Here is a 26014-nt window from a genome sequence, read left to right as displayed (position 1 = left end):
CTATGGACAGGTGGCATATATGTGCATTCAGCAATAAGAGCTTCTGACCCTCAATGATCGTGTAGAGAGGCCAGGGTAGCTGAACTGGAGCAGCTAAGGGAGGCAGAGAGGTAGATAGATGAGACTTCCTGGGACACGGTAGAACGGTCTCACCTAGAGTCAGACAACCAATCTCTTGTTGACGAGGGTGAAAGGATCAGCGAAGCATAACATTCATGGGCAGCAGAGGGACATTATTCCATTGCTGGAGCCTTCCTCCCAGATGATGTAGGTGTATCCTCCGGCATTAACAACAACCACTCTGGTGGAGGGAACTACGGTCATTACGAAGAGACAAGAGCCTCCGGGGGAGACTGCGACCTGAACGCAGCGCCTTGGACCGCTCGGCCATCCTGACAGAGCTGCCCAGCGCTGCTCTCGGGAGCCACGCAAAGAAAACACGCAGCGGCGACGCAGGTGGCGCCTGGGCGCTGCTGGGCGGGTCCCCTTTTGCGGGGTTTTGCTTTGCTTTCTTCGTCAAAACACCCCGTCTGCCGTGAAAGACAAGGTGGTACAAAGCCACTCATAAAGCGGAGACCGAAAAAACACAGCCAAAAGCACGCGCCAGCAGGGGACTGGCTGGGAGCGGGCGCGAAGGCCAGCGCCCTGCTGCCGGAACGAGGCGGCAGTGCCAGCTGCTTCGAGGCGCGTCCGTTCGCGTGACATTTTCTCCCGGGAAAGCGGCCTGCATCGCCCCGTGCTACACAGAGCTCCGCACGGACCGAGACGAAGGAGGGGGGCGGGGCCCGGGGAGCTTGCTGCTGCGAGGGAATTCGCTGCAGTGGCCGAAACCGTCCGACCGCCACCTCCCAGCGAGCCAGGCGCTGAAAGGCCTGCAAGACCCAAGATGGGAGTGCGTGAGGAGAGAGGGAGGAGCCCTCCTAAGCTCGGGGCCCCTCCGCCTCGCCAGCGGCGAGCCCGAAAAGAAATTTGTCCGGTCGCGGAGGGCGCCGCCCGCCGAAAGAGAAAGAAGCGGAGCCGCCAAGGGCCGTGTCAGGGGTGGGATTCGAACCCACGCCTCCGGGGGAGACTGCGACCTGAACGCAGCGCCTTGGACCGCTCGGCCACCCTGACGCCCTGGCCTCCCTGGCGGGGCAGCGCTAAGGCGCACCGCAACCAGAGCCCCCTGGCGGCAGCGGCGGCAAGAAAAGCCCCACGCCGCGAGACCCAGGCGCCCGGCGGAACTTCCGCCGGCCTGTCAGGGGTGGGATTCGAACCCACGTCTCCGGGGGGAGACTGCGACCTTAACGCAGCGCCTTAGACCGCTCGGCCACCCTGACACGAAAGGGCAAGGCTCACGTCCCTTTGCTGCCGGCGCCCGTGGCAGTGTCACGGGCCGCCCCCGGGGACGGGCTCTGGCTTCCGCCGACCCCGGGGCCAGCAGGCCGGCCTGCTTTCCCACTGAGGCCCCGGGGGCGGGGCGGGGCGAAACGAAATCCGCCGCTACTCCCCAGCACACCCTCCCCCCCCGAAAAAAAAACAAATAAGCAAAGGAAGAGCCCACGCACCTCAGCCCCCACCAGCAGGCTGCCAGGAGTGGGATTTGAACCCACGCCTCCGGAGGAGACTGCGGCCTAAACGCAGCGCCTTGGACCGCTCGGCCATCCTGACAGAGCTGCCCAGCGCTGCTCTCGGGAGCCACGCAAAGAAAACACGCAGCGGCGACGCAGGTGGCGCCCGGGCGCTGCTGGGCGGGTCCCCTTTTGCGGGGTTTTGCTTTGCTTTCTTCGTCAAAACACCCCGTCTGCCGTGAAAGACAAGGTGGTACAAAGCCACTCATAAAGCGGAGACCGAAAAAACACAGCCAAAAGCACGCGCCAGCAGGGGACTGGCTGGGAGCGGGCGCGAAGGCCAGCGCCCTGCTGCCGGAACGAGGCGGCAGTGCCAGCTGCTTCGAGGCGCGTCCGTTCGCGTGACATTTTCTCCCGGGAAAGCGGCCTGCATCGCCCCGTGCTACACAGAGCTCCGCACGGACCGAGACGAAGGAGGGGGGCGGGGCCCGGGGAGCTTGCTGCTGCGAGGGAATTCGCTGCAGTGGCCGAAACCGTCCGACCGCCACCTCCCAGCGAGCCAGGCGCTGAAAGGCCTGCAAGACCCAAGATGGGAGTGCGTGAGGAGAGAGGGAGGAGCCCTCCTAAGCTCGGGGCCCCTCCGCCTCGCCAGCGGCGAGCCCGAAAAGAAATTTGTCCGGTCGCGGAGGGCGCCGCCCGCCGAAAGAGAAAGAAGCGGAGCCGCCAAGGGCCGTGTCAGGGGTGGGATTCGAACCCACGCCTCCGGGGGAGACTGCGACCTGAACGCAGCGCCTTGGACCGCTCGGCCACCCTGACGCCCTGGCCTCCCTGGCGGGGCAGCGCTAAGGCGCACCGCAACCAGAGCCCCCTGGCGGCAGCGGCGGCAAGAAAAGCCCCACGCCGCGAGACCCAGGCGCCCGGCGGAACTTCCGCCGGCCTGTCAGGGGTGGGATTCGAACCCACGTCTCCGGGGGGAGACTGCGACCTTAACGCAGCGCCTTAGACCGCTCGGCCACCCTGACACGAAAGGGCAAGGCTCACGTCCCTTTGCTGCCGGCGCCCGTGGCAGTGTCACGGGCCGCCCCCGGGGACGGGCTCTGGCTTCCGCCGACCCCGGGGCCAGCAGGCCGGCCTGCTTTCCCACTGAGGCCCCGGGGGCGGGGCGGGGCGAAACGAAATCCGCCGCTACTCCCCAGCACACCCTCCCCCCCCGAAAAAAAAACAAATAAGCAAAGGAAGAGCCCACGCACCTCAGCCCCCACCAGCAGGCTGCCAGGAGTGGGATTTGAACCCACGCCTCCGGAGGAGACTGCGGCCTAAACGCAGCGCCTTGGACCGCTCGGCCATCCTGACAGAGCTGCCCAGCGCTGCTCTCGGGAGCCACGCAAAGAAAACACGCAGCGGCGACGCAGGTGGCGCCCGGGCGCTGCTGGGCGGGTCCCCTTTTGCGGGGTTTTGCTTTGCTTTCTTCGTCAAAACACCCCGTCTGCCGTGAAAGACAAGGTGGTACAAAGCCACTCATAAAGCGGAGACCGAAAAAACACAGCCAAAAGCACGCGCCAGCAGGGGACTGGCTGGGAGCGGGCGCGAAGGCCAGCGCCCTGCTGCCGGAACGAGGCGGCAGTGCCAGCTGCTTCGAGGCGCGTCCGTTCGCGTGACATTTTCTCCCGGGAAAGCGGCCTGCATCGCCCCGTGCTACACAGAGCTCCGCACGGACCGAGACGAAGGAGGGGGGCGGGGCCCGGGGAGCTTGCTGCTGCGAGGGAATTCGCTGCAGTGGCCGAAACCGTCCGACCGCCACCTCCCAGCGAGCCAGGCGCTGAAAGGCCTGCAAGACCCAAGATGGGAGTGCGTGAGGAGAGAGGGAGGAGCCCTCCTAAGCTCGGGGCCCCTCCGCCTCGCCAGCGGCGAGCCCGAAAAGAAATTTGTCCGGTCGCGGAGGGCGCCGCCCGCCGAAAGAGAAAGAAGCGGAGCCGCCAAGGGCCGTGTCAGGGGTGGGATTCGAACCCACGCCTCCGGGGGAGACTGCGACCTGAACGCAGCGCCTTGGACCGCTCGGCCACCCTGACGCCCTGGCCTCCCTGGCGGGGCAGCGCTAAGGCGCACCGCAACCAGAGCCCCCTGGCGGCAGCGGCGGCAAGAAAAGCCCCACGCCGCGAGACCCAGGCGCCCGGCGGAACTTCCGCCGGCCTGTCAGGGGTGGGATTCGAACCCACGTCTCCGGGGGGAGACTGCGACCTTAACGCAGCGCCTTAGACCGCTCGGCCACCCTGACACGAAAGGGCAAGGCTCACGTCCCTTTGCTGCCGGCGCCCGTGGCAGTGTCACGGGCCGCCCCCGGGGACGGGCTCTGGCTTCCGCCGACCCCGGGGCCAGCAGGCCGGCCTGCTTTCCCACTGAGGCCCCGGGGGCGGGGCGGGGCGAAACGAAATCCGCCGCTACTCCCCAGCACACCCTCCCCCCCCGAAAAAAAAACAAATAAGCAAAGGAAGAGCCCACGCACCTCAGCCCCCACCAGCAGGCTGCCAGGAGTGGGATTTGAACCCACGCCTCCGGAGGAGACTGCGGCCTAAACGCAGCGCCTTGGACCGCTCGGCCATCCTGACAGAGCTGCCCAGCGCTGCTCTCGGGAGCCACGCAAAGAAAACACGCAGCGGCGACGCAGGTGGCGCCCGGGCGCTGCTGGGCGGGTCCCCTTTTGCGGGGTTTTGCTTTGCTTTCTTCGTCAAAACACCCCGTCTGCCGTGAAAGACAAGGTGGTACAAAGCCACTCATAAAGCGGAGACCGAAAAAACACAGCCAAAAGCACGCGCCAGCAGGGGACTGGCTGGGAGCGGGCGCGAAGGCCAGCGCCCTGCTGCCGGAACGAGGCGGCAGTGCCAGCTGCTTCGAGGCGCGTCCGTTCGCGTGACATTTTCTCCCGGGAAAGCGGCCTGCATCGCCCCGTGCTACACAGAGCTCCGCACGGACCGAGACGAAGGAGGGGGGCGGGGCCCGGGGAGCTTGCTGCTGCGAGGGAATTCGCTGCAGTGGCCGAAACCGTCCGACCGCCACCTCCCAGCGAGCCAGGCGCTGAAAGGCCTGCAAGACCCAAGATGGGAGTGCGTGAGGAGAGAGGGAGGAGCCCTCCTAAGCTCGGGGCCCCTCCGCCTCGCCAGCGGCGAGCCCGAAAAGAAATTTGTCCGGTCGCGGAGGGCGCCGCCCGCCGAAAGAGAAAGAAGCGGAGCCGCCAAGGGCCGTGTCAGGGGTGGGATTCGAACCCACGCCTCCGGGGGAGACTGCGACCTGAACGCAGCGCCTTGGACCGCTCGGCCACCCTGACGCCCTGGCCTCCCTGGCGGGGCAGCGCTAAGGCGCACCGCAACCAGAGCCCCCTGGCGGCAGCGGCGGCAAGAAAAGCCCCACGCCGCGAGACCCAGGCGCCCGGCGGAACTTCCGCCGGCCTGTCAGGGGTGGGATTCGAACCCACGTCTCCGGGGGGAGACTGCGACCTTAACGCAGCGCCTTAGACCGCTCGGCCACCCTGACACGAAAGGGCAAGGCTCACGTCCCTTTGCTGCCGGCGCCCGTGGCAGTGTCACGGGCCGCCCCCGGGGACGGGCTCTGGCTTCCGCCGACCCCGGGGCCAGCAGGCCGGCCTGCTTTCCCACTGAGGCCCCGGGGGCGGGGCGGGGCGAAACGAAATCCGCCGCTACTCCCCAGCACACCCTCCCCCCCCGAAAAAAAAACAAATAAGCAAAGGAAGAGCCCACGCACCTCAGCCCCCACCAGCAGGCTGCCAGGAGTGGGATTTGAACCCACGCCTCCGGAGGAGACTGCGGCCTAAACGCAGCGCCTTGGACCGCTCGGCCATCCTGACAGAGCTGCCCAGCGCTGCTCTCGGGAGCCACGCAAAGAAAACACGCAGCGGCGACGCAGGTGGCGCCCGGGCGCTGCTGGGCGGGTCCCCTTTTGCGGGGTTTTGCTTTGCTTTCTTCGTCAAAACACCCCGTCTGCCGTGAAAGACAAGGTGGTACAAAGCCACTCATAAAGCGGAGACCGAAAAAACACAGCCAAAAGCACGCGCCAGCAGGGGACTGGCTGGGAGCGGGCGCGAAGGCCAGCGCCCTGCTGCCGGAACGAGGCGGCAGTGCCAGCTGCTTCGAGGCGCGTCCGTTCGCGTGACATTTTCTCCCGGGAAAGCGGCCTGCATCGCCCCGTGCTACACAGAGCTCCGCACGGACCGAGACGAAGGAGGGGGGCGGGGCCCGGGGAGCTTGCTGCTGCGAGGGAATTCGCTGCAGTGGCCGAAACCGTCCGACCGCCACCTCCCAGCGAGCCAGGCGCTGAAAGGCCTGCAAGACCCAAGATGGGAGTGCGTGAGGAGAGAGGGAGGAGCCCTCCTAAGCTCGGGGCCCCTCCGCCTCGCCAGCGGCGAGCCCGAAAAGAAATTTGTCCGGTCGCGGAGGGCGCCGCCCGCCGAAAGAGAAAGAAGCGGAGCCGCCAAGGGCCGTGTCAGGGGTGGGATTCGAACCCACGCCTCCGGGGGAGACTGCGACCTGAACGCAGCGCCTTGGACCGCTCGGCCACCCTGACGCCCTGGCCTCCCTGGCGGGGCAGCGCTAAGGCGCACCGCAACCAGAGCCCCCTGGCGGCAGCGGCGGCAAGAAAAGCCCCACGCCGCGAGACCCAGGCGCCCGGCGGAACTTCCGCCGGCCTGTCAGGGGTGGGATTCGAACCCACGTCTCTGGGGGGAGACTGCGACCTTAACGCAGCGCCTTAGACCGCTCGGCCACCCTGACACGAAAGGGCAAGGCTCACGTCCCTTTGCTGCCGGCGCCCGTGGCAGTGTCACGGGCCGCCCCCGGGGACGGGCTCTGGCTTCCGCCGACCCCGGGGCCAGCAGGCCGGCCTGCTTTCCCACTGAGGCCCCGGGGGCGGGGCGGGGCGGGGCGGGGCGAAACGAAATCCGCCGCTACTCCCCAGCACACCCTCCCCCCCCGAAAAAAAAACAAATAAGCAAAGGAAGAGCCCACGCACCTCAGCCCCCACCAGCAGGCTGCCAGGAGTGGGATTTGAACCCACGCCTCCGGAGGAGACTGCGGCCTAAACGCAGCGCCTTGGACCGCTCGGCCATCCTGACAGAGCTGCCCAGCGCTGCTCTCGGGAGCCACGCAAAGAAAACACGCAGCGGCGACGCAGGTGGCGCCCGGGCGCTGCTGGGCGGGTCCCCTTTTGCGGGATTTTGCTTTGCTTTCTTCGTCAAAACACCCCGTCTGCCGTGAAAGACAAGGTGGTACAAAGCCACTCATAAAGCGGAGACCGAAAAAACACAGCCAAAAGCACGCGCCAGCAGGGGACTGGCTGGGAGCGGGCGCGAAGGCCAGCGCCCTGCTGCCGGAACGAGGCGGCAGTGCCAGCTGCTTCGAGGCGCGTCCGTTCGCGTGACATTTTCTCCCGGGAAAGCGGCCTGCATCGCCCCGTGCTACACAGAGCTCCGCACGGACCGAGACGAAGGAGGGGGGCGGGGCCCGGGGAGCTTGCTGCTGCGAGGGAATTCGCTGCAGTGGCCGAAACCGTCCGACCGCCACCTCCCAGCGAGCCAGGCGCTGAAAGGCCTGCAAGACCCAAGATGGGAGTGCGTGAGGAGAGAGGGAGGAGCCCTCCTAAGCTCGGGGCCCCTCCGCCTCGCCAGCGGCGAGCCCGAAAAGAAATTTGTCCGGTCGCGGAGGGCGCCGCCCGCCGAAAGAGAAAGAAGCGGAGCCGCCAAGGGCCGTGTCAGGGGTGGGATTCGAACCCACGCCTCCGGGGGAGACTGCGACCTGAACGCAGCGCCTTGGACCGCTCGGCCACCCTGACGCCCTGGCCTCCCTGGCGGGGCAGCGCTAAGGCGCACCGCAACCAGAGCCCCCTGGCGGCAGCGGCGGCAAGAAAAGCCCCACGCCGCGAGACCCAGGCGCCCGGCGGAACTTCCGCCGGCCTGTCAGGGGTGGGATTCGAACCCACGTCTCCGGGGGGAGACTGCGACCTTAACGCAGCGCCTTAGACCGCTCGGCCACCCTGACACGAAAGGGCAAGGCTCACGTCCCTTTGCTGCCGGCGCCCGTGGCAGTGTCACGGGCCGCCCCCGGGGACGGGCTCTGGCTTCCGCCGACCCCGGGGCCAGCAGGCCGGCCTGCTTTCCCACTGAGGCCCCGGGGGCGGGGCGGGGCGAAACGAAATCCGCCGCTACTCCCCAGCACACCCTCCCCCCCCCGAAAAAAAAACAAATAAGCAAAGGAAGAGCCCACGCACCTCAGCCCCCACCAGCAGGCTGCCAGGAGTGGGATTTGAACCCACGCCTCCGGAGGAGACTGCGGCCTAAACGCAGCGCCTTGGACCGCTCGGCCATCCTGACAGAGCTGCCCAGCGCTGCTCTCGGGAGCCACGCAAAGAAAACACGCAGCGGCGACGCAGGTGGCGCCCGGGCGCTGCTGGGCGGGTCCCCTTTTGCGGGGTTTTGCTTTGCTTTCTTCGTCAAAACACCCCGTCTGCCGTGAAAGACAAGGTGGTACAAAGCCACTCATAAAGCGGAGACCGAAAAAACACAGCCAAAAGCACGCGCCAGCAGGGGACTGGCTGGGAGCGGGCGCGAAGGCCAGCGCCCTGCTGCCGGAACGAGGCGGCAGTGCCAGCTGCTTCGAGGCGCGTCCGTTCGCGTGACATTTTCTCCCGGGAAAGCGGCCTGCATCGCCCCGTGCTACACAGAGCTCCGCACGGACCGAGACGAAGGAGGGGGGCGGGGCCCGGGGAGCTTGCTGCTGCGAGGGAATTCGCTGCAGTGGCCGAAACCGTCCGACCGCCACCTCCCAGCGAGCCAGGCGCTGAAAGGCCTGCAAGACCCAAGATGGGAGTGCGTGAGGAGAGAGGGAGGAGCCCTCCTAAGCTCGGGGCCCCTCCGCCTCGCCAGCGGCGAGCCCGAAAAGAAATTTGTCCGGTCGCGGAGGGCGCCGCCCGCCGAAAGAGAAAGAAGCGGAGCCGCCAAGGGCCGTGTCAGGGGTGGGATTCGAACCCACGCCTCCGGGGGAGACTGCGACCTGAACGCAGCGCCTTGGACCGCTCGGCCACCCTGACGCCCTGGCCTCCCTGGCGGGGCAGCGCTAAGGCGCACCGCAACCAGAGCCCCCTGGCGGCAGCGGCGGCAAGAAAAGCCCCACGCCGCGAGACCCAGGCGCCCGGCGGAACTTCCGCCGGCCTGTCAGGGGTGGGATTCGAACCCACGTCTCCGGGGGGAGACTGCGACCTTAACGCAGCGCCTTAGACCGCTCGGCCACCCTGACACGAAAGGGCAAGGCTCACGTCCCTTTGCTGCCGGCGCCCGTGGCAGTGTCACGGGCCGCCCCCGGGGACGGGCTCTGGCTTCCGCCGACCCCGGGGCCAGCAGGCCGGCCTGCTTTCCCACTGAGGCCCCGGGGGCGGGGCGGGGCGAAACGAAATCCGCCGCTACTCCCCAGCACACCCTCCCCCCCCGAAAAAAAAACAAATAAGCAAAGGAAGAGCCCACGCACCTCAGCCCCCACCAGCAGGCTGCCAGGAGTGGGATTTGAACCCACGCCTCCGGAGGAGACTGCGGCCTAAACGCAGCGCCTTGGACCGCTCGGCCATCCTGACAGAGCTGCCCAGCGCTGCTCTCGGGAGCCACGCAAAGAAAACACGCAGCGGCGACGCAGGTGGCGCCCGGGCGCTGCTGGGCGGGTCCCCTTTTGCGGGGTTTTGCTTTGCTTTCTTCGTCAAAACACCCCGTCTGCCGTGAAAGACAAGGTGGTACAAAGCCACTCATAAAGCGGAGACCGAAAAAACACAGCCAAAAGCACGCGCCAGCAGGGGACTGGCTGGGAGCGGGCGCGAAGGCCAGCGCCCTGCTGCCGGAACGAGGCGGCAGTGCCAGCTGCTTCGAGGCGCGTCCGTTCGCGTGACATTTTCTCCCGGGAAAGCGGCCTGCATCGCCCCGTGCTACACAGAGCTCCGCACGGACCGAGACGAAGGAGGGGGGCGGGGCCCGGGGAGCTTGCTGCTGCGAGGGAATTCGCTGCAGTGGCCGAAACCGTCCGACCGCCACCTCCCAGCGAGCCAGGCGCTGAAAGGCCTGCAAGACCCAAGATGGGAGTGCGTGAGGAGAGAGGGAGGAGCCCTCCTAAGCTCGGGGCCCCTCCGCCTCGCCAGCGGCGAGCCCGAAAAGAAATTTGTCCGGTCGCGGAGGGCGCCGCCCGCCGAAAGAGAAAGAAGCGGAGCCGCCAAGGGCCGTGTCAGGGGTGGGATTCGAACCCACGCCTCCGGGGGAGACTGCGACCTGAACGCAGCGCCTTGGACCGCTCGGCCACCCTGACGCCCTGGCCTCCCTGGCGGGGCAGCGCTAAGGCGCACCGCAACCAGAGCCCCCTGGCGGCAGCGGCGGCAAGAAAAGCCCCACGCCGCGAGACCCAGGCGCCCGGCGGAACTTCCGCCGGCCTGTCAGGGGTGGGATTCGAACCCACGTCTCCGGGGGGAGACTGCGACCTTAACGCAGCGCCTTAGACCGCTCGGCCACCCTGACACGAAAGGGCAAGGCTCACGTCCCTTTGCTGCCGGCGCCCGTGGCAGTGTCACGGGCCGCCCCCGGGGACGGGCTCTGGCTTCCGCCGACCCCGGGGCCAGCAGGCCGGCCTGCTTTCCCACTGAGGCCCCGGGGGCGGGGCGGGGCGAAACGAAATCCGCCGCTACTCCCCAGCACACCCTCCCCCCCCGAAAAAAAAACAAATAAGCAAAGGAAGAGCCCACGCACCTCAGCCCCCACCAGCAGGCTGCCAGGAGTGGGATTTGAACCCACGCCTCCGGAGGAGACTGCGGCCTAAACGCAGCGCCTTGGACCGCTCGGCCATCCTGACAGAGCTGCCCAGCGCTGCTCTCGGGAGCCACGCAAAGAAAACACGCAGCGGCGACGCAGGTGGCGCCCGGGCGCTGCTGGGCGGGTCCCCTTTTGCGGGGTTTTGCTTTGCTTTCTTCGTCAAAACACCCCGTCTGCCGTGAAAGACAAGGTGGTACAAAGCCACTCATAAAGCGGAGACCGAAAAAACACAGCCAAAAGCACGCGCCAGCAGGGGACTGGCTGGGAGCGGGCGCGAAGGCCAGCGCCCTGCTGCCGGAACGAGGCGGCAGTGCCAGCTGCTTCGAGGCGCGTCCGTTCGCGTGACATTTTCTCCCGGGAAAGCGGCCTGCATCGCCCCGTGCTACACAGAGCTCCGCACGGACCGAGACGAAGGAGGGGGGCGGGGCCCGGGGAGCTTGCTGCTGCGAGGGAATTCGCTGCAGTGGCCGAAACCGTCCGACCGCCACCTCCCAGCGAGCCAGGCGCTGAAAGGCCTGCAAGACCCAAGATGGGAGTGCGTGAGGAGAGAGGGAGGAGCCCTCCTAAGCTCGGGGCCCCTCCGCCTCGCCAGCGGCGAGCCCGAAAAGAAATTTGTCCGGTCGCGGAGGGCGCCGCCCGCCGAAAGAGAAAGAAGCGGAGCCGCCAAGGGCCGTGTCAGGGGTGGGATTCGAACCCACGCCTCCGGGGGAGACTGCGACCTGAACGCAGCGCCTTGGACCGCTCGGCCACCCTGACGCCCTGGCCTCCCTGGCGGGGCAGCGCTAAGGCGCACCGCAACCAGAGCCCCCTGGCGGCAGCGGCGGCAAGAAAAGCCCCACGCCGCGAGACCCAGGCGCCCGGCGGAACTTCCGCCGGCCTGTCAGGGGTGGGATTCGAACCCACGTCTCCGGGGGGAGACTGCGACCTTAACGCAGCGCCTTAGACCGCTCGGCCACCCTGACACGAAAGGGCAAGGCTCACGTCCCTTTGCTGCCGGCGCCCGTGGCAGTGTCACGGGCCGCCCCCGGGGACGGGCTCTGGCTTCCGCCGACCCCGGGGCCAGCAGGCCGGCCTGCTTTCCCACTGAGGCCCCGGGGGCGGGGCGGGGCGAAACGAAATCCGCCGCTACTCCCCAGCACACCCTCCCCCCCCGAAAAAAAAACAAATAAGCAAAGGAAGAGCCCACGCACCTCAGCCCCCACCAGCAGGCTGCCAGGAGTGGGATTTGAACCCACGCCTCCGGAGGAGACTGCGGCCTAAACGCAGCGCCTTGGACCGCTCGGCCATCCTGACAGAGCTGCCCAGCGCTGCTCTCGGGAGCCACGCAAAGAAAACACGCAGCGGCGACGCAGGTGGCGCCCGGGCGCTGCTGGGCGGGTCCCCTTTTGCGGGGTTTTGCTTTGCTTTCTTCGTCAAAACACCCCGTCTGCCGTGAAAGACAAGGTGGTACAAAGCCACTCATAAAGCGGAGACCGAAAAAACACAGCCAAAAGCACGCGCCAGCAGGGGACTGGCTGGGAGCGGGCGCGAAGGCCAGCGCCCTGCTGCCGGAACGAGGCGGCAGTGCCAGCTGCTTCGAGGCGCGTCCGTTCGCGTGACATTTTCTCCCGGGAAAGCGGCCTGCATCGCCCCGTGCTACACAGAGCTCCGCACGGACCGAGACGAAGGAGGGGGGCGGGGCCCGGGGAGCTTGCTGCTGCGAGGGAATTCGCTGCAGTGGCCGAAACCGTCCGACCGCCACCTCCCAGCGAGCCAGGCGCTGAAAGGCCTGCAAGACCCAAGATGGGAGTGCGTGAGGAGAGAGGGAGGAGCCCTCCTAAGCTCGGGGCCCCTCCGCCTCGCCAGCGGCGAGCCCGAAAAGAAATTTGTCCGGTCGCGGAGGGCGCCGCCCGCCGAAAGAGAAAGAAGCAGAGCCGCCAAGGGCCGTGTCAGGGGTGGGATTCGAACCCACGCCTCCGGGGGAGACTGCGACCTGAACGCAGCGCCTTGGACCGCTCGGCCACCCTGACGCCCTGGCCTCCCTGGCGGGGCAGCGCTAAGGCGCACCGCAACCAGAGCCCCCTGGCGGCAGCGGCGGCAAGAAAAGCCCCACGCCGCGAGACCCAGGCGCCCGGCGGAACTTCCGCCGGCCTGTCAGGGGTGGGATTCGAACCCACGTCTCCGGGGGGAGACTGCGACCTTAACGCAGCGCCTTAGACCGCTCGGCCACCCTGACACGAAAGGGCAAGGCTCACGTCCCTTTGCTGCCGGCGCCCGTGGCAGTGTCACGGGCCGCCCCCGGGGACGGGCTCTGGCTTCCGCCGACCCCGGGGCCAGCAGGCCGGCCTGCTTTCCCACTGAGGCCCCGGGGGCGGGGCGGGGCGAAACGAAATCCGCCGCTACTCCCCAGCACACCCTCCCCCCCCGAAAAAAAAACAAATAAGCAAAGGAAGAGCCCACGCACCTCAGCCCCCACCAGCAGGCTGCCAGGAGTGGGATTTGAACCCACGCCTCCGGAGGAGACTGCGGCCTAAACGCAGCGCCTTGGACCGCTCGGCCATCCTGACAGAGCTGCCCAGCGCTGCTCTCGGGAGCCACGCAAAGAAAACACGCAGCGGCGACGCAGGTGGCGCCCGGGCGCTGCTGGGCGGGTCCCCTTTTGCGGGGTTTTGCTTTGCTTTCTTCGTCAAAACACCCCGTCTGCCGTGAAAGACAAGGTGGTACAAAGCCACTCATAAAGCGGAGACCGAAAAAACACAGCCAAAAGCACGCGCCAGCAGGGGACTGGCTGGGAGCGGGCGCGAAGGCCAGCGCCCTGCTGCCGGAACGAGGCGGCAGTGCCAGCTGCTTCGAGGCGCGTCCGTTCGCGTGACATTTTCTCCCGGGAAAGCGGCCTGCATCGCCCCGTGCTACACAGAGCTCCGCACGGACCGAGACGAAGGAGGGGGGCGGGGCCCGGGGAGCTTGCTGCTGCGAGGGAATTCGCTGCAGTGGCCGAAACCGTCCGACCGCCACCTCCCAGCGAGCCAGGCGCTGAAAGGCCTGCAAGACCCAAGATGGGAGTGCGTGAGGAGAGAGGGAGGAGCCCTCCTAAGCTCGGGGCCCCTCCGCCTCGCCAGCGGCGAGCCCGAAAAGAAATTTGTCCGGTCGCGGAGGGCGCCGCCCGCCGAAAGAGAAAGAAGCGGAGCCGCCAAGGGCCGTGTCAGGGGTGGGATTCGAACCCACGCCTCCGGGGGAGACTGCGACCTGAACGCAGCGCCTTGGACCGCTCGGCCACCCTGACGCCCTGGCCTCCCTGGCGGGGCAGCGCTAAGGCGCACCGCAACCAGAGCCCCCTGGCGGCAGCGGCGGCAAGAAAAGCCCCACGCCGCGAGACCCAGGCGCCCGGCGGAACTTCCGCAGGCCTGTCAGGGGTGGGATTCGAACCCACGTCTCCGGGGGGAGACTGCGACCTTAACGCAGCGCCTTAGACCGCTCGGCCACCCTGACACGAAAGGGCAAGGCTCACGTCCCTTTGCTGCCGGCGCCCGTGGCAGTGTCACGGGCCGCCCCCGGGGACGGGCTCTGGCTTCCGCCGACCCCGGGGCCAGCAGGCCGGCCTGCTTTCCCACTGAGGCCCCGGGGGCGGGGCGGGGCGAAACGAAATCCGCCGCTACTCCCCAGCACACCCTCCCCCCCCGAAAAAAAAACAAATAAGCAAAGGAAGAGCCCACGCACCTCAGCCCCCACCAGCAGGCTGCCAGGAGTGGGATTTGAACCCACGCCTCCGGAGGAGACTGCGGCCTAAACGCAGCGCCTTGGACCGCTCGGCCATCCTGACAGAGCTGCCCAGCGCTGCTCTCGGGAGCCACGCAAAGAAAACACGCAGCGGCGACGCAGGTGGCGCCCGGGCGCTGCTGGGCGGGTCCCCTTTTGCGGGGTTTTGCTTTGCTTTCTTCGTCAAAACACCCCGTCTGCCGTGAAAGACAAGGTGGTACAAAGCCACTCATAAAGCGGAGACCGAAAAAACACAGCCAAAAGCACGCGCCAGCAGGGGACTGGCTGGGAGCGGGCGCGAAGGCCAGCGCCCTGCTGCCGGAACGAGGCGGCAGTGCCAGCTGCTTCGAGGCGCGTCCGTTCGCGTGACATTTTCTCCCGGGAAAGCGGCCTGCATCGCCCCGTGCTACACAGAGCTCCGCACGGACCGAGACGAAGGAGGGGGGCGGGGCCCGGGGAGCTTGCTGCTGCGAGGGAATTCGCTGCAGTGGCCGAAACCGTCCGACCGCCACCTCCCAGCGAGCCAGGCGCTGAAAGGCCTGCAAGACCCAAGATGGGAGTGCGTGAGGAGAGAGGGAGGAGCCCTCCTAAGCTCGGGGCCCCTCCGCCTCGCCAGCGGCGAGCCCGAAAAGAAATTTGTCCGGTCGCGGAGGGCGCCGCCCGCCGAAAGAGAAAGAAGCGGAGCCGCCAAGGGCCGTGTCAGGGGTGGGATTCGAACCCACGCCTCCGGGGGAGACTGCGACCTGAACGCAGCGCCTTGGACCGCTCGGCCACCCTGACGCCCTGGCCTCCCTGGCGGGGCAGCGCTAAGGCGCACCGCAACCAGAGCCCCCTGGCGGCAGCGGCGGCAAGAAAAGCCCCACGCCGCGAGACCCAGGCGCCCGGCGGAACTTCCGCCGGCCTGTCAGGGGTGGGATTCGAACCCATGTCTCCGGGGGGAGACTGCGACCTTAACGCAGCGCCTTAGACCGCTCGGCCACCCTGACACGAAAGGGCAAGGCTCACGTCCCTTTGCTGCCGGCGCCCGTGGCAGTGTCACGGGCCGCCCCCGGGGACGGGCTCTGGCTTCCGCCGACCCCGGGGCCAGCAGGCCGGCCTGCTTTCCCACTGAGGCCCCGGGGGCGGGGCGGGGCGAAACGAAATCCGCCGCTACTCCCCAGCACACCCTCCCCCCCCGAAAAAAAAACAAATAAGCAAAGGAAGAGCCCACGCACCTCAGCCCCCACCAGCAGGCTGCCAGGAGTGGGATTTGAACCCACGCCTCCGGAGGAGACTGCGGCCTAAACACAGCGCCTTGGACCGCTCGGCCATCCTGACAGAGCTGCCCAGCGCTGCTCTCGGGAGCCACGCAAAGAAAACACGCAGCGGCGACGCAGGTGGCGCCCGGGCGCTGCTGGGCGGGTCCCCTTTTGCGGGGTTTTGCTTTGCTTTCTTCGTCAAAACACCCCGTCTGCCGTGAAAGACAAGGTGGTACAAAGCCACTCATAAAGCGGAGACCGAAAAAACACAGCCAAAAGCACGCGCCAGCAGGGGACTGGCTGGGAGCGGGCGCGAAGGCCAGCGCCCTGCTGCCGGAACGAGGCGGCAGTGCCAGCTGCTTCGAGGCGCGTCCGTTCGCGTGACATTTTCTCCCGGGAAAGCGGCCTGCATCGCCCCGTGCTACACAGAGCTCCGCACGGACCGAGACGAAGGAGGGGGGCGGGGCCCGGGGAGCTTGCTGCTGCGAGGGAATTCGCTGCAGTGGCCGAAACCGTCCGACCGCCACCTCCCAGCGAGCCAGGCGCTGAAAGGCCTGCAAGACCCAAGATGGGAGTGCGTGAGGAGAGAGGGAGGAGCCCTCCTAAGCTCGGGGCCCCTCCGCCTCGCCAGCGGCGAGCCCGAAAAGAAATTTGTCCGGTCGCGGAGGGCGCCGCCCGCCGAAAGAGAAAGAAGCGGAGCCGCCAAGGGCCGTGTCAGGGGTGGGATTCCAACCCACGCCTCCGGGGGAGACTGCGACCTGAACGCAGCGCCTTGGACCGCTCGGCCACCCTGACGCCCTGGCCTCCCTGGCGGGGCAGCGCTAAGGCGCACCGCAACCAGAGCCCCCTGGCGGCAGCGGCGGCAAGAAAAGCCCCACGCCGCGAGACCCAGGCGCCCGGCGGAACTTCCGCCGGCCTGTCAGGGGTGGGATTCGAACCCACGTCTCCGGGGGGAGACTGCGACCTTAACGCAGCGCCTTAGACCGCTCGGCCACCCTGACACGAAAGGGCAAGGCTCACGTCCCTTTGCTGCCGGCGCCCGTGGCAGTGTCACGGGCCGCCCCCGGGGACGGGCTCTGGCTTCCGCCGACCCCGGGGCCAGCAGGCCGGCCTGCTTTCCCACTGAGGCCCCGGGGGCGGGGCGGGGCGGGGCGGGGCGGGGCGAAACGAAATCCGCCGCTACTCCCCAGCACACCCTCCCCCCCCCGAAAAAAAAACAAATAAGCAAAGGAAGAGCCCACGCACCTCAGCCCCCACCAGCAGGCTGCCAGGAGTGGGATTTGAACCCACGCCTCCGGAGGAGACTGCGGCCTAAACGCAGCGCCTTGGACCGCTCGGCCATCCTGACAGAGCTGCCCAGCGCTGCTCTCGGGAGCCACGCAAAGAAAACACGCAGCGGCGACGCAGGTGGCGCCCGGGCGCTGCTGGGCGGGTCCCCTTTTGCGGGGTTTTGCTTTGCTTTCTTCGTCAAAACACCCCGTCTGCCGTGAAAGACAAGGTGGTACAAAGCCACTCATAAAGCGGAGACCGAAAAAACACAGCCAAAAGCACGCGCCAGCAGGGGACTGGCTGGGAGCGGGCGCGAAGGCCAGCGCCCTGCTGCCGGAACGAGGCGGCAGTGCCAGCTGCTTCGAGGCGCGTCCGTTCGCGTGACATTTTCTCCCGGGAAAGCGGCCTGCATCGCCCCGTGCTACACAGAGCTCCGCACGGACCGAGACGAAGGAGGGGGGCGGGGCCCGGGGAGCTTGCTGCTGCGAGGGAATTCGCTGCAGTGGCCGAAACCGTCCGACCGCCACCTCCCAGCGAGCCAGGCGCTGAAAGGCCTGCAAGACCCAAGATGGGAGTGCGTGAGGAGAGAGGGAGGAGCCCTCCTAAGCTCGGGGCCCCTCCGCCTCGCCAGCGGCGAGCCCGAAAAGAAATTTGTCCGGTCGCGGAGGGCGCCGCCCGCTGAAAGAGAAAGAAGCGGAGCCGCCAAGGGCCGTGTCAGGGGTGGGATTCGAACCCACGCCTCCGGGGGAGACTGCGACCTGAACGCAGCGCCTTGGACCGCTCGGCCACCCTGACGCCCTGGCCTCCCTGGCGGGGCAGCGCTAAGGCGCACCGCAACCAGAGCCCCCTGGCGGCAGCGGCGGCAAGAAAAGCCCCACGCCGCGAGACCCAGGCGCCCGGCGGAACTTCCGCCGGCCTGTCAGGGGTGGGATTCGAACCCACGTCTCCGGGGGGAGACTGCGACCTTAACGCAGCGCCTTAGACCGCTCGGCCACCCTGACACGAAAGGGCAAGGCTCACGTCCCTTTGCTGCCGGCGCCCGTGGCAGTGTCACGGGCCGCCCCCGGGGACGGGCTCTGGCTTCCGCCGACCCCGGGGCCAGCAGGCCGGCCTGCTTTCCCACTGAGGCCCCGGGGGCGGGGCGGGGCGAAACGAAATCCGCCGCTACTCCCCAGCACACCCTCCCCCCCCCGAAAAAAAAACAAATAAGCAAAGGAAGAGCCCACGCACCTCAGCCCCCACCAGCAGGCTGCCAGGAGTGGGATTTGAACCCACGCCTCCGGAGGAGACTGCGGCCTAAACGCAGCGCCTTGGACCGCTCGGCCATCCTGACAGAGCTGCCCAGCGCTGCTCTCGGGAGCCACGCAAAGAAAACACGCAGCGGCGACGCAGGTGGCGCCCGGGCGCTGCTGGGCGGGTCCCCTTTTGCGGGGTTTTGCTTTGCTTTCTTCGTCAAAACACCCCGTCTGCCGTGAAAGACAAGGTGGTACAAAGCCACTCATAAAGCGGAGACCGAAAAAACACAGCCAAAAGCACGCGCCAGCAGGGGACTGGCTGGGAGCGGGCGCGAAGGCCAGCGCCCTGCTGCCGGAACGAGGCGGCAGTGCCAGCTGCTTCGAGGCGCGTCCGTTCGCGTGACATTTTCTCCCGGGAAAGCGGCCTGCATCGCCCCGTGCTACACAGAGCTCCGCACGGACCGAGACGAAGGAGGGGGGCGGGGCCCGGGGAGCTTGCTGCTGCGAGGGAATTCGCTGCAGTGGCCGAAACCGTCCGACCGCCACCTCCCAGCGAGCCAGGCGCTGAAAGGCCTGCAAGACCCAAGATGGGAGTGCGTGAGGAGAGAGGGAGGAGCCCTCCTAAGCTCGGGGCCCCTCCGCCTCGCCAGCGGCGAGCCCGAAAAGAAATTTGTCCGGTCGCGGAGGGCGCCGCCCGCCGAAAGAGAAAGAAGCAGAGCCGCCAAGGGCCGTGTCAGGGGTGGGATTCGAACCCACGCCTCCGGGGGAGACTGCGACCTGAACGCAGCGCCTTGGACCGCTCGGCCACCCTGACGCCCTGGCCTCCCTGGCGGGGCAGCGCTAAGGCGCACCGCAACCAGAGCCCCCTGGCGGCAGCGGCGGCAAGAAAAGCCCCACGCCGCGAGACCCAGGCGCCCGGCGGAACTTCCGCCGGCCTGTCAGGGGTGGGATTCGAACCCACGTCTCCGGGGGGAGACTGCGACCTTAACGCAGCGCCTTAGACCGCTCGGCCACCCTGACACGAAAGGGCAAGGCTCACGTCCCTTTGCTGCCGGCGCCCGTGGCAGTGTCACGGGCCGCCCCCGGGGACGGGCTCTGGCTTCCGCCGACCCCGGGGCCAGCAGGCCGGCCTGCTTTCCCACTGAGGCCCCGGGGGCGGGGCGGGGCGAAACGAAATCCGCCGCTACTCCCCAGCACACCCTCCCCCCCCGAAAAAAAAACAAATAAGCAAAGGAAGAGCCCACGCACCTCAGCCCCCACCAGCAGGCTGCCAGGAGTGGGATTTGAACCCACGCCTCCGGAGGAGACTGCGGCCTAAACGCAGCGCCTTGGACCGCTCGGCCATCCTGACAGAGCTGCCCAGCGCTGCTCTCGGGAGCCACGCAAAGAAAACACGCAGCGGCGACGCAGGTGGCGCCCGGGCGCTGCTGGGCGGGTCCCCTTTTGCGGGGTTTTGCTTTGCTTTCTTCGTCAAAACACCCCGTCTGCCGTGAAAGACAAGGTGGTACAAAGCCACTCATAAAGCGGAGACCGAAAAAACACAGCCAAAAGCACGCGCCAGCAGGGGACTGGCTGGGAGCGGGCGCGAAGGCCAGCGCCCTGCTGCCGGAACGAGGCGGCAGTGCCAGCTGCTTCGAGGCGCGTCCGTTCGCGTGACATTTTCTCCCGGGAAAGCGGCCTGCATCGCCCCGTGCTACACAGAGCTCCGCACGGACCGAGACGAAGGAGGGGGGCGGGGCCCGGGGAGCTTGCTGCTGCGAGGGAATTCGCTGCAGTGGCCGAAACCGTCCGACCGCCACCTCCCAGCGAGCCAGGCGCTGAAAGGCCTGCAAGACCCAAGATGGGAGTGCGTGAGGAGAGAGGGAGGAGCCCTCCTAAGCTCGGGGCCCCTCCGCCTCGCCAGCGGCGAGCCCGAAAAGAAATTTGTCCGGTCGCGGAGGGCGCCGCCCGCCGAAAGAGAAAGAAGCGGAGCCGCCAAGGGCCGTGTCAGGGGTGGGATTCGAACCCACGCCTCCGGGGGAGACTGCGACCTGAACGCAGCGCCTTGGACCGCTCGGCCACCCTGACGCCCTGGCCTCCCTGGCGGGGCAGCGCTAAGGCGCACCGCAACCAGAGCCCCCTGGCGGCAGCGGCGGCAAGAAAAGCCCCACGCCGCGAGACCCAGGCGCCCGGCGGAACTTCCGCAGGCCTGTCAGGGGTGGGATTCGAACCCACGTCTCCGGGGGGAGACTGCGACCTTAACGCAGCGCCTTAGACCGCTCGGCCACCCTGACACGAAAGGGCAAGGCTCACGTCCCTTTGCTGCCGGCGCCCGTGGCAGTGTCACGGGCCGCCCCCGGGGACGGGCTCTGGCTTCCGCCGACCCCGGGGCCAGCAGGCCGGCCTGCTTTCCCACTGAGGCCCCGGGGGCGGGGCGGGGCGAAACGAAATCCGCCGCTACTCCCCAGCACACCCTCCCCCCCCGAAAAAAAAACAAATAAGCAAAGGAAGAGCCCACGCACCTCAGCCCCCACCAGCAGGCTGCCAGGAGTGGGATTTGAACCCACGCCTCCGGAGGAGACTGCGGCCTAAACGCAGCGCCTTGGACCGCTCGGCCATCCTGACAGAGCTGCCCAGTGCTGCTCTCGGGAGCCACGCAAAGAAAACACGCAGCGGCGACGCAGGTGGCGCCCGGGCGCTGCTGGGCGGGTCCCCTTTTGCGGGGTTTTGCTTTGCTTTCTTCGTCAAAACACCCCGTCTGCCGTGAAAGACAAGGTGGTACAAAGCCACTCATAAAGCGGAGACCGAAAAAACACAGCCAAAAGCACGCGCCAGCAGGGGACTGGCTGGGAGCGGGCGCGAAGGCCAGCGCCCTGCTGCCGGAACGAGGCGGCAGTGCCAGCTGCTTCGAGGCGCGTCCGTTCGCGTGACATTTTCTCCCGGGAAAGCGGCCTGCATCGCCCCGTGCTACACAGAGCTCCGCACGGACCGAGACGAAGGAGGGGGGCGGGGCCCGGGGAGCTTGCTGCTGCGAGGGAATTCGCTGCAGTGGCCGAAACCGTCCGACCGCCACCTCCCAGCGAGCCAGGCGCTGAAAGGCCTGCAAGACCCAAGATGGGAGTGCGTGAGGAGAGAGGGAGGAGCCCTCCTAAGCTCGGGGCCCCTCCGCCTCGCCAGCGGCGAGCCCGAAAAGAAATTTGTCCGGTCGCGGAGGGCGCCGCCCGCCGAAAGAGAAAGAAGCGGAGCCGCCAAGGGCCGTGTCAGGGGTGGGATTCGAACCCACGCCTCCGGGGGAGACTGCGACCTGAACGCAGCGCCTTGGACCGCTCGGCCACCCTGACGCCCTGGCCTCCCTGGCGGGGCAGCGCTAAGGCGCACCGCAACCAGAGCCCCCTGGCGGCAGCGGCGGCAAGAAAAGCCCCACGCCGCGAGACCCAGGCGCCCGGCGGAACTTCCGCCGGCCTGTCAGGGGTGGGATTCGAACCCATGTCTCCGGGGGGAGACTGCGACCTTAACGCAGCGCCTTAGACCGCTCGGCCACCCTGACACGAAAGGGCAAGGCTCACGTCCCTTTGCTGCCGGCGCCCGTGGCAGTGTCACGGGCCGCCCCCGGGGACGGGCTCTGGCTTCCGCCGACCCCGGGGCCAGCAGGCCGGCCTGCTTTCCCACTGAGGCCCCGGGGGCGGGGCGGGGCGAAACGAAATCCGCCGCTACTCCCCAGCACACCCTCCCCCCCCGAAAAAAAAACAAATAAGCAAAGGAAGAGCCCACGCACCTCAGCCCCCACCAGCAGGCTGCCAGGAGTGGGATTTGAACCCACGCCTCCGGAGGAGACTGCGGCCTAAACGCAGCGCCTTGGACCGCTCGGCCATCCTGACAGAGCTGCCCAGCGCTGCTCTCGGGAGCCACGCAAAGAAAACACGCAGCGGCGACGCAGGTGGCGCCCGGGCGCTGCTGGGCGGGTCCCCTTTTGCGGGGTTTTGCTTTGCTTTCTTCGTCAAAACACCCCGTCTGCCGTGAAAGACAAGGTGGTACAAAGCCACTCATAAAGCGGAGACCGAAAAAACACAGCCAAAAGCACGCGCCAGCAGGGGACTGGCTGGGAGCGGGCGCGAAGGCCAGCGCCCTGCTGCCGGAACGAGGCGGCAGTGCCAGCTGCTTCGAGGCGCGTCCGTTCGCGTGACATTTTCTCCCGGGAAAGCGGCCTGCATCGCCCCGTGCTACACAGAGCTCCGCACGGACCGAGACGAAGGAGGGGGGCGGGGCCCGGGGAGCTTGCTGCTGCGAGGGAATTCGCTGCAGTGGCCGAAACCGTCCGACCGCCACCTCCCAGCGAGCCAGGCGCTGAAAGGCCTGCAAGACCCAAGATGGGAGTGCGTGAGGAGAGAGGGAGGAGCCCTCCTAAGCTCGGGGCCCCTCCGCCTCGCCAACGGCGAGCCCGAAAAGAAATTTGTCCGGTCGCGGAGGGCGCCGCCCGCCGAAAGAGAAAGAAGCGGAGCCGCCAAGGGCCGTGTCAGGGGTGGGATTCCAACCCACGCCTCCGGGGGAGACTGCGACCTGAACGCAGCGCCTTGGACCGCTCGGCCACCCTGACGCCCTGGCCTCCCTGGCGGGGCAGCGCTAAGGCGCACCGCAACCAGAGCCCCCTGGCGGCAGCGGCGGCAAGAAAAGCCCCACGCCGCGAGACCCAGGCGCCCGGCGGAACTTCCGCCGGCCTGTCAGGGGTGGGATTCGAACCCACGTCTCCGGGGGGAGACTGCGACCTTAACGCAGCGCCTTAGACCGCTCGGCCACCCTGACACGAAAGGGCAAGGCTCACGTCCCTTTGCTGCCGGCGCCCGTGGCAGTGTCACGGGCCGCCCCCGGGGACGGGCTCTGGCTTCCGCCGACCCCGGGGCCAGCAGGCCGGCCTGCTTTCCCACTGAGGCCCCGGGGGCGGGGCGGGGCGGGGCGGGGCGGGGCGAAACGAAATCCGCCGCTACTCCCCAGCACACCCTCCCCCCCCCGAAAAAAAAACAAATAAGCAAAGGAAGAGCCCACGCACCTCAGCCCCCACCAGCAGGCTGCCAGGAGTGGGATTTGAACCCACGCCTCCGGAGGAGACTGCGGCCTAAACGCAGCGCCTTGGACCGCTCGGCCATCCTGACAGAGCTGCCCAGCGCTGCTCTCGGGAGCCACGCAAAGAAAACACGCAGCGGCGACGCAGGTGGCGCCCGGGCGCTGCTGGGCGGGTCCCCTTTTGCGGGGTTTTGCTTTGCTTTCTTCGTCAAAACACCCCGTCTGCCGTGAAAGACAAGGTGGTACAAAGCCACTCATAAAGCGGAGACCGAAAAAACACAGCCAAAAGCACGCGCCAGCAGGGGACTGGCTGGGAGCGGGCGCGAAGGCCAGCGCCCTGCTGCCGGAACGAGGCGGCAGTGCCAGCTGCTTCGAGGCGCGTCCGTTCGCGTGACATTTTCTCCCGGGAAAGCGGCCTGCATCGCCCCGTGCTACACAGAGCTCCGCACGGACCGAGACGAAGGAGGGGGGCGGGGCCCGGGGAGCTTGCTGCTGCGAGGGAATTCGCTGCAGTGGCCGAAACCGTCCGACCGCCACCTCCCAGCGAGCCAGGCGCTGAAAGGCCTGCAAGACCCAAGATGGGAGTGCGTGAGGAGAGAGGGAGGAGCCCTCCTAAGCTCGGGGCCCCTCCGCCTCGCCAGCGGCGAGCCCGAAAAGAAATTTGTCCGGTCGCGGAGGGCGCCGCCCGCTGAAAGAGAAAGAAGCGGAGCCGCCAAGGGCCGTGTCAGGGGTGGGATTCGAACCCACGCCTCCGGGGGAGACTGCGACCTGAACGCAGCGCCTTGGACCGCTCGGCCACCCTGACGCCCTGGCCTCCCTGGCGGGGCAGCGCTAAGGCGCACCGCAACCAGAGCCCCCTGGCGGCAGCGGCGGCAAGAAAAGCCCCACGCCGCGAGACCCAGGCGCCCGGCGGAACTTCCGCCGGCCTGTCAGGGGTGGGATTCGAACCCACGTCTCCGGGGGGAGACTGCGACCTTAACGCAGCGCCTTAGACCGCTCGGCCACCCTGACACGAAAGGGCAAGGCTCACGTCCCTTTGCTGCCGGCGCCCGTGGCAGTGTCACGGGCCGCCCCCGGGGACGGGCTCTGGCTTCCGCCGACCCCGGGGCCAGCAGGCCGGCTTGCTTTCCCACTGAGGCCCCGGGGGCGGGGCGGGGCGAAACGAAATCCGCCGCTACTCCCCAGCACACCCTCCCCCCCCGAAAAAAAAACAAATAAGCAAAGGAAGAGCCCACGCACCTCAGCCCCCACCAGCAGGCTGCCAGGAGTGGGATTTGAACCCACGCCTCCGGAGGAGACTGCGGCCTAAACGCAGCGCCTTGGACCGCTCGGCCATCCTGACAGAGCTGCCCAGCGCTGCTCTCGGGAGCCACGCAAAGAAAACACGCAGCGGCGACGCAGGTGGCGCCCGGGCGCTGCTGGGCGGGTCCCCTTTTGCGGGGTTTTGCTTTGCTTTCTTCGTCAAAACACCCCGTCTGCCGTGAAAGACAAGGTGGTACAAAGCCACTCATAAAGCGGAGACCGAAAAAACACAGCCAAAAGCACGCGCCAGCAGGGGACTGGCTGGGAGCGGGCGCGAAGGCCAGCGCCCTGCTGCCGGAACGAGGCGGCAGTGCCAGCTGCTTCGAGGCGCGTCCGTTCGCGTGACATTTTCTCCCGGGAAAGCGGCCTGCATCGCCCCGTGCTACACAGAGCTCCGCACGGACCGAGACGAAGGAGGGGGGCGGGGCCCGGGGAGCTTGCTGCTGCGAGGGAATTCGCTGCAGTGGCCGAAACCGTCCGACCGCCACCTCCCAGCGAGCCAGGCGCTGAAAGGCCTGCAAGACCCAAGATGGGAGTGCGTGAGGAGAGAGGGAGGAGCCCTCCTAAGCTCGGGGCCCCTCCGCCTCGCCAACGGCGAGCCCGAAAAGAAATTTGTCCGGTCGCGGAGGGCGCCGCCCGCCGAAAGAGAAAGAAGCGGAGCCGCCAAGGGCCGTGTCAGGGGTGGGATTCGAACCCACGCCTCCGGGGGAGACTGCGACCTGAACGCAGCGCCTTGGACCGCTCGGCCACCCTGACGCCCTGGCCTCCCTGGCGGGGCAGCGCTAAGGCGCACCGCAACCAGAGCCCCCTGGCGGCAGCGGCGGCAAGAAAAGCCCCACGCCGCGAGACCCAGGCGCCCGGCGGAACTTCCGCCGGCCTGTCAGGGGTGGGATTCGAACCCACGTCTCCGGGGGGAGACTGCGACCTTAACGCAGCGCCTTAGACCGCTCGGCCACCCTGACACGAAAGGGCAAGGCTCACGTCCCTTTGCTGCCGGCGCCCGTGGCAGTGTCACGGGCCGCCCCCGGGGACGGGCTCTGGCTTCCGCCGACCCCGGGGCCAGCAGGCCGGCCTGCTTTCCCACTGAGGCCCCGGGGGCGGGGCGGGGCGGGGCGGGGCGGGGCGAAACGAAATCCGCCGCTACTCCCCAGCACACCCTCCCCCCCCCGAAAAAAAAACAAATAAGCAAAGGAAGAGCCCACGCACCTCAGCCCCCACCAGCAGGCTGCCAGGAGTGGGATTTGAACCCACGCCTCCGGAGGAGACTGCGGCCTAAACGCAGCGCCTTGGACCGCTCGGCCATCCTGACAGAGCTGCCCAGCGCTGCTCTCGGGAGCCACGCAAAGAAAACACGCAGCGGCGACGCAGGTGGCGCCCGGGCGCTGCTGGGCGGGTCCCCTTTTGCGGGGTTTTGCTTTGCTTTCTTCGTCAAAACACCCCGTCTGCCGTGAAAGACAAGGTGGTACAAAGCCACTCATAAAGCGGAGACCGAAAAAACACAGCCAAAAGCACGCGCCAGCAGGGGACTGGCTGGGAGCGGGCGCGAAGGCCAGCGCCCTGCTGCCGGAACGAGGCGGCAGTGCCAGCTGCTTCGAGGCGCGTCCGTTCGCGTGACATTTTCTCCCGGGAAAGCGGCCTGCATCGCCCCGTGCTACACAGAGCTCCGCACGGACCGAGACGAAGGAGGGGGGCGGGGCCCGGGGAGCTTGCTGCTGCGAGGGAATTCGCTGCAGTGGCCGAAACCGTCCGACCGCCACCTCCCAGCGAGCCAGGCGCTGAAAGGCCTGCAAGACCCAAGATGGGAGT

General features: G+C 67.8%; 60 non-coding genes across 60 annotated transcripts; all 60 read right to left on the bottom strand.

Annotated features, from left to right (window-relative positions):
• Positions 1 to 1030: 1030 nt before the first annotated feature.
• TRNAL-CAG (transfer RNA leucine (anticodon CAG)) lies at positions 1031 to 1113 on the bottom strand. The gene has a single exon. It is a non-coding gene; the product is annotated as a tRNA-Leu (tRNA).
• A 122-nt stretch (positions 1114 to 1235) lies between these two features.
• On the bottom strand, positions 1236 to 1319 carry TRNAL-AAG (transfer RNA leucine (anticodon AAG)). Its single transcript has one exon. It is a non-coding gene; the product is annotated as a tRNA-Leu (tRNA).
• A 248-nt stretch (positions 1320 to 1567) lies between these two features.
• TRNAL-UAG (transfer RNA leucine (anticodon UAG)) lies at positions 1568 to 1650 on the bottom strand. The gene has a single exon. It is a non-coding gene; the product is annotated as a tRNA-Leu (tRNA).
• Positions 1651 to 2283: 633 nt separating this feature from the next.
• On the bottom strand, positions 2284 to 2366 carry TRNAL-CAG (transfer RNA leucine (anticodon CAG)). Its single transcript has one exon. It is a non-coding gene; the product is annotated as a tRNA-Leu (tRNA).
• A 122-nt stretch (positions 2367 to 2488) lies between these two features.
• TRNAL-AAG (transfer RNA leucine (anticodon AAG)) lies at positions 2489 to 2572 on the bottom strand. The gene has a single exon. It is a non-coding gene; the product is annotated as a tRNA-Leu (tRNA).
• Positions 2573 to 2820: 248 nt separating this feature from the next.
• Positions 2821 to 2903, bottom strand: TRNAL-UAG (transfer RNA leucine (anticodon UAG)). The gene has a single exon. It is a non-coding gene; the product is annotated as a tRNA-Leu (tRNA).
• A 633-nt stretch (positions 2904 to 3536) lies between these two features.
• On the bottom strand, positions 3537 to 3619 carry TRNAL-CAG (transfer RNA leucine (anticodon CAG)). The gene has a single exon. It is a non-coding gene; the product is annotated as a tRNA-Leu (tRNA).
• Positions 3620 to 3741: 122 nt separating this feature from the next.
• TRNAL-AAG (transfer RNA leucine (anticodon AAG)) lies at positions 3742 to 3825 on the bottom strand. Its single transcript has one exon. It is a non-coding gene; the product is annotated as a tRNA-Leu (tRNA).
• A 248-nt stretch (positions 3826 to 4073) lies between these two features.
• Positions 4074 to 4156, bottom strand: TRNAL-UAG (transfer RNA leucine (anticodon UAG)). Its single transcript has one exon. It is a non-coding gene; the product is annotated as a tRNA-Leu (tRNA).
• A 633-nt stretch (positions 4157 to 4789) lies between these two features.
• On the bottom strand, positions 4790 to 4872 carry TRNAL-CAG (transfer RNA leucine (anticodon CAG)). Its single transcript has one exon. It is a non-coding gene; the product is annotated as a tRNA-Leu (tRNA).
• Positions 4873 to 4994: 122 nt separating this feature from the next.
• Positions 4995 to 5078, bottom strand: TRNAL-AAG (transfer RNA leucine (anticodon AAG)). Its single transcript has one exon. It is a non-coding gene; the product is annotated as a tRNA-Leu (tRNA).
• Positions 5079 to 5326: 248 nt separating this feature from the next.
• On the bottom strand, positions 5327 to 5409 carry TRNAL-UAG (transfer RNA leucine (anticodon UAG)). Its single transcript has one exon. It is a non-coding gene; the product is annotated as a tRNA-Leu (tRNA).
• Positions 5410 to 6042: 633 nt separating this feature from the next.
• TRNAL-CAG (transfer RNA leucine (anticodon CAG)) lies at positions 6043 to 6125 on the bottom strand. The gene has a single exon. It is a non-coding gene; the product is annotated as a tRNA-Leu (tRNA).
• Positions 6126 to 6247: 122 nt separating this feature from the next.
• TRNAL-AAG (transfer RNA leucine (anticodon AAG)) lies at positions 6248 to 6331 on the bottom strand. Its single transcript is given in 2 exon segments — positions 6248 to 6282; positions 6294 to 6331. It is a non-coding gene; the product is annotated as a tRNA-Leu (tRNA).
• Positions 6332 to 6589: 258 nt separating this feature from the next.
• Positions 6590 to 6672, bottom strand: TRNAL-UAG (transfer RNA leucine (anticodon UAG)). The gene has a single exon. It is a non-coding gene; the product is annotated as a tRNA-Leu (tRNA).
• A 633-nt stretch (positions 6673 to 7305) lies between these two features.
• TRNAL-CAG (transfer RNA leucine (anticodon CAG)) lies at positions 7306 to 7388 on the bottom strand. Its single transcript has one exon. It is a non-coding gene; the product is annotated as a tRNA-Leu (tRNA).
• A 122-nt stretch (positions 7389 to 7510) lies between these two features.
• On the bottom strand, positions 7511 to 7594 carry TRNAL-AAG (transfer RNA leucine (anticodon AAG)). Its single transcript has one exon. It is a non-coding gene; the product is annotated as a tRNA-Leu (tRNA).
• A 249-nt stretch (positions 7595 to 7843) lies between these two features.
• Positions 7844 to 7926, bottom strand: TRNAL-UAG (transfer RNA leucine (anticodon UAG)). The gene has a single exon. It is a non-coding gene; the product is annotated as a tRNA-Leu (tRNA).
• A 633-nt stretch (positions 7927 to 8559) lies between these two features.
• Positions 8560 to 8642, bottom strand: TRNAL-CAG (transfer RNA leucine (anticodon CAG)). Its single transcript has one exon. It is a non-coding gene; the product is annotated as a tRNA-Leu (tRNA).
• Positions 8643 to 8764: 122 nt separating this feature from the next.
• TRNAL-AAG (transfer RNA leucine (anticodon AAG)) lies at positions 8765 to 8848 on the bottom strand. Its single transcript has one exon. It is a non-coding gene; the product is annotated as a tRNA-Leu (tRNA).
• Positions 8849 to 9096: 248 nt separating this feature from the next.
• Positions 9097 to 9179, bottom strand: TRNAL-UAG (transfer RNA leucine (anticodon UAG)). Its single transcript has one exon. It is a non-coding gene; the product is annotated as a tRNA-Leu (tRNA).
• Positions 9180 to 9812: 633 nt separating this feature from the next.
• TRNAL-CAG (transfer RNA leucine (anticodon CAG)) lies at positions 9813 to 9895 on the bottom strand. Its single transcript has one exon. It is a non-coding gene; the product is annotated as a tRNA-Leu (tRNA).
• Positions 9896 to 10017: 122 nt separating this feature from the next.
• On the bottom strand, positions 10018 to 10101 carry TRNAL-AAG (transfer RNA leucine (anticodon AAG)). Its single transcript has one exon. It is a non-coding gene; the product is annotated as a tRNA-Leu (tRNA).
• A 248-nt stretch (positions 10102 to 10349) lies between these two features.
• TRNAL-UAG (transfer RNA leucine (anticodon UAG)) lies at positions 10350 to 10432 on the bottom strand. The gene has a single exon. It is a non-coding gene; the product is annotated as a tRNA-Leu (tRNA).
• A 633-nt stretch (positions 10433 to 11065) lies between these two features.
• On the bottom strand, positions 11066 to 11148 carry TRNAL-CAG (transfer RNA leucine (anticodon CAG)). Its single transcript has one exon. It is a non-coding gene; the product is annotated as a tRNA-Leu (tRNA).
• A 122-nt stretch (positions 11149 to 11270) lies between these two features.
• Positions 11271 to 11354, bottom strand: TRNAL-AAG (transfer RNA leucine (anticodon AAG)). Its single transcript has one exon. It is a non-coding gene; the product is annotated as a tRNA-Leu (tRNA).
• A 248-nt stretch (positions 11355 to 11602) lies between these two features.
• Positions 11603 to 11685, bottom strand: TRNAL-UAG (transfer RNA leucine (anticodon UAG)). Its single transcript has one exon. It is a non-coding gene; the product is annotated as a tRNA-Leu (tRNA).
• Positions 11686 to 12318: 633 nt separating this feature from the next.
• TRNAL-CAG (transfer RNA leucine (anticodon CAG)) lies at positions 12319 to 12401 on the bottom strand. Its single transcript has one exon. It is a non-coding gene; the product is annotated as a tRNA-Leu (tRNA).
• Positions 12402 to 12523: 122 nt separating this feature from the next.
• On the bottom strand, positions 12524 to 12607 carry TRNAL-AAG (transfer RNA leucine (anticodon AAG)). The gene has a single exon. It is a non-coding gene; the product is annotated as a tRNA-Leu (tRNA).
• Positions 12608 to 12855: 248 nt separating this feature from the next.
• TRNAL-UAG (transfer RNA leucine (anticodon UAG)) lies at positions 12856 to 12938 on the bottom strand. Its single transcript has one exon. It is a non-coding gene; the product is annotated as a tRNA-Leu (tRNA).
• A 633-nt stretch (positions 12939 to 13571) lies between these two features.
• On the bottom strand, positions 13572 to 13654 carry TRNAL-CAG (transfer RNA leucine (anticodon CAG)). The gene has a single exon. It is a non-coding gene; the product is annotated as a tRNA-Leu (tRNA).
• A 122-nt stretch (positions 13655 to 13776) lies between these two features.
• On the bottom strand, positions 13777 to 13860 carry TRNAL-AAG (transfer RNA leucine (anticodon AAG)). Its single transcript has one exon. It is a non-coding gene; the product is annotated as a tRNA-Leu (tRNA).
• Positions 13861 to 14108: 248 nt separating this feature from the next.
• TRNAL-UAG (transfer RNA leucine (anticodon UAG)) lies at positions 14109 to 14191 on the bottom strand. Its single transcript has one exon. It is a non-coding gene; the product is annotated as a tRNA-Leu (tRNA).
• A 633-nt stretch (positions 14192 to 14824) lies between these two features.
• On the bottom strand, positions 14825 to 14907 carry TRNAL-CAG (transfer RNA leucine (anticodon CAG)). The gene has a single exon. It is a non-coding gene; the product is annotated as a tRNA-Leu (tRNA).
• Positions 14908 to 15029: 122 nt separating this feature from the next.
• On the bottom strand, positions 15030 to 15113 carry TRNAL-AAG (transfer RNA leucine (anticodon AAG)). Its single transcript has one exon. It is a non-coding gene; the product is annotated as a tRNA-Leu (tRNA).
• Positions 15114 to 15361: 248 nt separating this feature from the next.
• On the bottom strand, positions 15362 to 15444 carry TRNAL-UAG (transfer RNA leucine (anticodon UAG)). Its single transcript has one exon. It is a non-coding gene; the product is annotated as a tRNA-Leu (tRNA).
• A 633-nt stretch (positions 15445 to 16077) lies between these two features.
• TRNAL-CAG (transfer RNA leucine (anticodon CAG)) lies at positions 16078 to 16160 on the bottom strand. Its single transcript has one exon. It is a non-coding gene; the product is annotated as a tRNA-Leu (tRNA).
• A 122-nt stretch (positions 16161 to 16282) lies between these two features.
• Positions 16283 to 16366, bottom strand: TRNAL-AAG (transfer RNA leucine (anticodon AAG)). Its single transcript has one exon. It is a non-coding gene; the product is annotated as a tRNA-Leu (tRNA).
• Positions 16367 to 16630: 264 nt separating this feature from the next.
• On the bottom strand, positions 16631 to 16713 carry TRNAL-UAG (transfer RNA leucine (anticodon UAG)). The gene has a single exon. It is a non-coding gene; the product is annotated as a tRNA-Leu (tRNA).
• Positions 16714 to 17346: 633 nt separating this feature from the next.
• Positions 17347 to 17429, bottom strand: TRNAL-CAG (transfer RNA leucine (anticodon CAG)). The gene has a single exon. It is a non-coding gene; the product is annotated as a tRNA-Leu (tRNA).
• A 122-nt stretch (positions 17430 to 17551) lies between these two features.
• Positions 17552 to 17635, bottom strand: TRNAL-AAG (transfer RNA leucine (anticodon AAG)). The gene has a single exon. It is a non-coding gene; the product is annotated as a tRNA-Leu (tRNA).
• Positions 17636 to 17884: 249 nt separating this feature from the next.
• TRNAL-UAG (transfer RNA leucine (anticodon UAG)) lies at positions 17885 to 17967 on the bottom strand. Its single transcript has one exon. It is a non-coding gene; the product is annotated as a tRNA-Leu (tRNA).
• A 633-nt stretch (positions 17968 to 18600) lies between these two features.
• Positions 18601 to 18683, bottom strand: TRNAL-CAG (transfer RNA leucine (anticodon CAG)). Its single transcript has one exon. It is a non-coding gene; the product is annotated as a tRNA-Leu (tRNA).
• A 122-nt stretch (positions 18684 to 18805) lies between these two features.
• On the bottom strand, positions 18806 to 18889 carry TRNAL-AAG (transfer RNA leucine (anticodon AAG)). Its single transcript has one exon. It is a non-coding gene; the product is annotated as a tRNA-Leu (tRNA).
• A 248-nt stretch (positions 18890 to 19137) lies between these two features.
• On the bottom strand, positions 19138 to 19220 carry TRNAL-UAG (transfer RNA leucine (anticodon UAG)). The gene has a single exon. It is a non-coding gene; the product is annotated as a tRNA-Leu (tRNA).
• A 633-nt stretch (positions 19221 to 19853) lies between these two features.
• Positions 19854 to 19936, bottom strand: TRNAL-CAG (transfer RNA leucine (anticodon CAG)). Its single transcript has one exon. It is a non-coding gene; the product is annotated as a tRNA-Leu (tRNA).
• Positions 19937 to 20058: 122 nt separating this feature from the next.
• TRNAL-AAG (transfer RNA leucine (anticodon AAG)) lies at positions 20059 to 20142 on the bottom strand. The gene has a single exon. It is a non-coding gene; the product is annotated as a tRNA-Leu (tRNA).
• Positions 20143 to 20390: 248 nt separating this feature from the next.
• TRNAL-UAG (transfer RNA leucine (anticodon UAG)) lies at positions 20391 to 20473 on the bottom strand. Its single transcript has one exon. It is a non-coding gene; the product is annotated as a tRNA-Leu (tRNA).
• A 633-nt stretch (positions 20474 to 21106) lies between these two features.
• Positions 21107 to 21189, bottom strand: TRNAL-CAG (transfer RNA leucine (anticodon CAG)). Its single transcript has one exon. It is a non-coding gene; the product is annotated as a tRNA-Leu (tRNA).
• A 122-nt stretch (positions 21190 to 21311) lies between these two features.
• TRNAL-AAG (transfer RNA leucine (anticodon AAG)) lies at positions 21312 to 21395 on the bottom strand. The gene has a single exon. It is a non-coding gene; the product is annotated as a tRNA-Leu (tRNA).
• A 248-nt stretch (positions 21396 to 21643) lies between these two features.
• On the bottom strand, positions 21644 to 21726 carry TRNAL-UAG (transfer RNA leucine (anticodon UAG)). The gene has a single exon. It is a non-coding gene; the product is annotated as a tRNA-Leu (tRNA).
• Positions 21727 to 22359: 633 nt separating this feature from the next.
• On the bottom strand, positions 22360 to 22442 carry TRNAL-CAG (transfer RNA leucine (anticodon CAG)). Its single transcript has one exon. It is a non-coding gene; the product is annotated as a tRNA-Leu (tRNA).
• A 122-nt stretch (positions 22443 to 22564) lies between these two features.
• Positions 22565 to 22648, bottom strand: TRNAL-AAG (transfer RNA leucine (anticodon AAG)). Its single transcript has one exon. It is a non-coding gene; the product is annotated as a tRNA-Leu (tRNA).
• A 264-nt stretch (positions 22649 to 22912) lies between these two features.
• Positions 22913 to 22995, bottom strand: TRNAL-UAG (transfer RNA leucine (anticodon UAG)). The gene has a single exon. It is a non-coding gene; the product is annotated as a tRNA-Leu (tRNA).
• Positions 22996 to 23628: 633 nt separating this feature from the next.
• On the bottom strand, positions 23629 to 23711 carry TRNAL-CAG (transfer RNA leucine (anticodon CAG)). Its single transcript has one exon. It is a non-coding gene; the product is annotated as a tRNA-Leu (tRNA).
• Positions 23712 to 23833: 122 nt separating this feature from the next.
• Positions 23834 to 23917, bottom strand: TRNAL-AAG (transfer RNA leucine (anticodon AAG)). Its single transcript has one exon. It is a non-coding gene; the product is annotated as a tRNA-Leu (tRNA).
• A 248-nt stretch (positions 23918 to 24165) lies between these two features.
• Positions 24166 to 24248, bottom strand: TRNAL-UAG (transfer RNA leucine (anticodon UAG)). Its single transcript has one exon. It is a non-coding gene; the product is annotated as a tRNA-Leu (tRNA).
• Positions 24249 to 24881: 633 nt separating this feature from the next.
• TRNAL-CAG (transfer RNA leucine (anticodon CAG)) lies at positions 24882 to 24964 on the bottom strand. Its single transcript has one exon. It is a non-coding gene; the product is annotated as a tRNA-Leu (tRNA).
• Positions 24965 to 25086: 122 nt separating this feature from the next.
• On the bottom strand, positions 25087 to 25170 carry TRNAL-AAG (transfer RNA leucine (anticodon AAG)). Its single transcript has one exon. It is a non-coding gene; the product is annotated as a tRNA-Leu (tRNA).
• Positions 25171 to 25434: 264 nt separating this feature from the next.
• Positions 25435 to 25517, bottom strand: TRNAL-UAG (transfer RNA leucine (anticodon UAG)). Its single transcript has one exon. It is a non-coding gene; the product is annotated as a tRNA-Leu (tRNA).
• Between the last annotated feature and the right edge of the window lie 497 nt (positions 25518 to 26014).

This window comes from Pelodiscus sinensis, chromosome 3 (assembly GCF_049634645.1).
Source record: "Pelodiscus sinensis isolate JC-2024 chromosome 3, ASM4963464v1, whole genome shotgun sequence".
Lineage (NCBI taxonomy): Eukaryota > Metazoa > Chordata > Testudines > Trionychidae > Pelodiscus > Pelodiscus sinensis.
This window is presented reverse-complemented; position numbering and strand designations above follow the sequence as displayed.